Here is a 4379-nt window from a genome sequence, read left to right as displayed (position 1 = left end):
ATTCAATATTATCATTAATACTCCTCACTAATAAGCTTCTCACGTGAAATCCGTTAAACATTAAACAAACGCTTTGGGTGGAGCGAGGGACGCGGGGAATTTCGCTACCTTCGCACTTCAAGACTTTTGCTATACATTTAACAAAATTGGGATATCTAGACCTTATAATTATGTGATGACAAATACATTATTATACAATATCTATGACATTTGTTCAAGAGATACTTAAAGTTGTGCTAAAAATGTTTAAATTCACAGAAAAAAATTGGAAAAAAGTGTATTTTGCCCTTGAGACAAAAATAAAGTTGACTTGTTTCCCCAAAAAAAATTTTTCTAAATTAATGGGGGCGGCCAACCCTAAAACTGTATTTTTTATCTATGATAGTATATATTTTCTATAAAGAAAGACAATTGGGAAGATAGTTTTGTAACGAAATAAGTGAAATAGTGTCTATCCAAAATAAATAAAAACAATTATGCGAGGGTAAACCATTTCTGCATATTTTCAAATGGGCTGAAAATTGCTAAGTTCATAAGAGGGCAATAAAAAATATCTATATTTTGCACTTGAGACAAAAATGAAATTGGTTTACGACAACGAAAAATAAAAAAATAAAATTATTGGGGTTAGCTACCCCTAAAATCTTTTTATTTTAAGTCTACGATAATAAATACTTTCCACACACGAAGACAATTAGGAAGATAGTTTTATAACGACGGATGTAAAATAAAGTCCGTCCAATAGAACTAAAAATATTAGGCCAGGATAAACTATCCCTAAGTATTTTTAAATACCTTGAAAGTTGCTTAATTAATAGGAAAAAAATGTTTAAAAAAATATATTTTGTTCTTGAGACAGAAATAAAGTTGACGTATTTTGCTAGAAATTTTTATTTAATAAATAGGGGAGCTACCCCTAAATACTCGTTATTTGGTTTCTATAATAATATATACTTTCTGTACACAAAGAAAATTGGAAAAAATGTGTATATCGAAGGAAGTAAAATAAAGTCCATCCAACATGAATAAAAAAATTGCGTGGTGGTAAACTACCCCCTAATTATTTATAAATTCTTGTGAGCATTATTTTCCAAGTTTGCTTAATTTTAAGATATGCGATCTATTGTGAATAAATCACCTTTTTTTAGCAGGATAAAATTTATCACAAAATATGCAATAATAGAATAGCTGACAACGAATATTGAATCTTTCATGTCGTTTCTGTTGGAATAATTTTAAAATTTAAAATTTAATCATATTATATATTATCATCTTTACTTAATATTTTTACAGATAGGACTCATTATTCGTTGTCAGCTACTCTATTATTGTAGATTTTGTGATCAATTTTATCTTGCGACGAAACAAGGTGATTCTTAATCTAAATTTTAATATTATTTCAACGGGTACAACAGGAAAATTCAGCTTTTAGACGTAGGTATTTGGACAAATGGCGCCAATAGTTTACCCTGTATGTAGTTGGAACCGGCAGATCCCTACTCCTGTTATATCATGTATATAGTTCCAAGCTGTTACCGGCAGATGGCGGCACTAGTTTACCATGTATGTAGTTCGAACCGGCAGTTCCCTATCCCTGTTTTACCATGTATGTATTTGGAACCGGCAGATCCATATCTCTGTTTTACCATGTATATAGTTTAAGTTGGAACCGGAAGATGACGCTACTAGTTTACCATGTATGTAGTTGAAGCCGGCAGATCCCTGCTTCTGTTTTACCATGTATATAGTTTAAGCTGTAACCGGCAGATGGCGCTCGTGGAAGGGCAGCCTTGCAACAAGTGGCTAGGGGAGGCGGTGATAGGGTTTCTCGAGGCTTCTAGAAAAATCTCGAACCTTCTAGAAAGATCTAGAATCTTCTAGAAAGATCTCGAATCTTCTAGAAAGATCTCGAAGCTTTTAGAAAGATCTCGAACCTTCTAGAAAGATCTTGAAGCCTCTAGAAGCTTCTCGAAGCCTCTAGAAAGGTCTCGAAGCTTCTAGAAAATTCAATCTTAAATTACCAATTTTTTTTCTTGGATCTAAGATTCTCCAGAGTTCTCGAAATTTCAAGAAAGATCTAGGTGATTCTTCAAGTTTCTAGAAAGTTCGATCTCTTTTCAGTATCGTTAAATATTTAAAAAGTTATCATTCATGTTATTTGATATTATAAATAATAGCTTTTTATTTAATATTTTGAGGAAATGTGTATGAAAATCAATTACACATGTCGGTTCTGGAAACGTGCATCGAATTTTCTATAAAATACGCAATTGATGTTTTCCAATTAATCTTGTCCCTTTTCAATATCATTAAATATTTAAAAAGTTACTATTTATATAATTTAATCGTATAAAGAATAGGTTATTAAAAATATTTTTGAGAAATTTATGAGAAAATCAATTACACATATCAGTTCTGGAAACCTTCATCGAATTTTCTATAAAATATGCAATTGATTTTTTTCAATTAATCGTTTCCCTTTTCAGTATTATTAAATATTCAAAAAGTTACTATTCATGTAATTTAGTCGTATAAAGAGTAGATTTTTAAAATATTTTTGAGAATTGTATGAGAAAATCAATTACACATCTCAGTTCTGGAAACATTAATCGAATTTTCTGTGTTATACGCAATTGATTTTCCCACTTCAAATTATTAAATACTGCTTTTAACTAAATAGTTAAATAAAATAGTTAAAATAAGTCATGTTAGAAAGTTTAAATATCTATCTATAATCATTGTCACTTAACAAAATATTAAAATTGCAATCAACGTACATGGAAAAGAAAATCTTTCTAGTACGTTAGTTCTGGAGACGACCATGCAGCAGCATATAAATGTGAGGTTGCGATGCAACGAAGCTCAGTTTCTCATGGGAATTCGAAGCGTCATAGTAGAAGTAAGTGTATAGGAAGTGTAGTGCATATGAAGTGTAGTGCATAGGAAGTGTAATGCATAGGAAATGCTTACGTCTCAGTTTAATTTACTGAGACGTAAGCCAATCCATAAACGTTAACAAGCTCCACCACTACCACTGATTTCTGGAGCTCATAACGTTTAGGTGGTTGCAAGGCATCGAGTCTTCCCTAGCGGACCGAAGGAACCGAATGGGGCCTCTACAAAGTACCCGTAAAGACCCCATTCGGTTCTTTTTAAAAAATATCGAAAAACCAGCAAAATAAACTTTTAAATTGTTGTAATTCGGATTCTACGTTAAAATTCCCTATAGAAGGTCACGGAATAATCTTTATAGTTTTTTTTTCAACGCTAAAAAGTTAAAAAAATATAAGACGTATAACGCCTGTTGACTGCTACACTTCAAACGCATCGCCTGTAAATAGCTGACAACAGGCGTTATACGTCTTATATTTTTTTAATCTTTTTACCGCTGCAAAAAAACTATTCCGATTATTCCATGATCTTCTATAGGGAATTTGAACGTAGAATCCGAATTTTCACAATTTAAAAGTTGATTTTGCTGTTTTTTGGAGTTTTTTAAAAAGGAACCGAATGGGGACCCAGTGGAGTCTTTACGGGTTAACTCACGCTTATTCATATGTGTATTCCTCACCCTTCTCCAGGCACTGTAAATTTCATAGGTGAGACTCGATACCCTTTATAATCCCCTAGACGTTATGAGCTCCAGAAATAAGCAGTGGAGCTTGTTAACGTTTTTTTTAAATTTTAGTTTCAGACGAAAAACAATCGCTGTAAATGCAGATATTGCCACTGCCGCCACTGTTGCTGCCAGTGTTATCAAACAAAGGTTACAATTTTGAAAGAGGTAATTTTTTTTTAAATTCTATTACAAATTCTAACATACATACATTATATTTTTAATTCTATTTTACAATTCTATTTTTTAATTCTTTTTTAAATTAATGAGGTTGCGATCTTTCATCGTTTGAAAGTAAATTTTTTTTCATCACATCGCTGTCATCCAATTCCATCGTTGAAGTTTGTCAGACGTACATCAATGGAGAAAGCGCGCGAAATTTGAAAATCAATCCATCGCTCTCTTTGAGATCCACTGTTTCAGTTCAACTATTTGAGTTCCATTGTTTGATAGGAAATTTTTTTTTTCATCTCATCGCTGCCATACAATTCCATCGTTGAAGTTTGTCAGAGGTACATCAAAGGAGAAAGCGCGCGAAATTTAAAAATCAACCCATCGCTGTTTTTGAGGTCCATCATTTAAAATGAAATTTACAACCCATCGCTGATAGAAATTTCCATCGTTAAAGCTTTCGAGAGATATACAAAAGCACGCGAAATTCAAATCTATCATCTATAACTTAAAGCCAATTACTGTATACAGAGCTGAGCCTATGCCCTATGTACTATATGAACATTAGGCATATAAATGTTCAATAGGTGTA

At 32.2% G+C, this 4379-nt stretch overlaps 1 protein-coding gene across 1 annotated transcript in view; it reads left to right on the top strand.

Annotated features, from left to right (window-relative positions):
* Positions 1-3760: 3760 nt before the first annotated feature.
* Positions 3761-4379, top strand: part of LOC117173297 — a 10226-nt gene continuing 9607 nt past the window's right edge. The window contains exon 1 of the mRNA XM_033361783.1: positions 3761-3784. The gene's annotated coding sequence lies outside the window, so the exon portion shown is untranslated. The remainder of the gene's footprint in view (positions 3785-4379) is intronic.

The sequence above is a fragment of the Belonocnema kinseyi genome, chromosome 5 (assembly GCF_010883055.1).
Source record: "Belonocnema kinseyi isolate 2016_QV_RU_SX_M_011 chromosome 5, B_treatae_v1, whole genome shotgun sequence".
Lineage (NCBI taxonomy): Eukaryota > Metazoa > Arthropoda > Insecta > Hymenoptera > Cynipidae > Belonocnema > Belonocnema kinseyi.
Note: the sequence above shows the minus strand (reverse complement) of the source record. Positions and strands in the feature narration are given on the sequence as shown.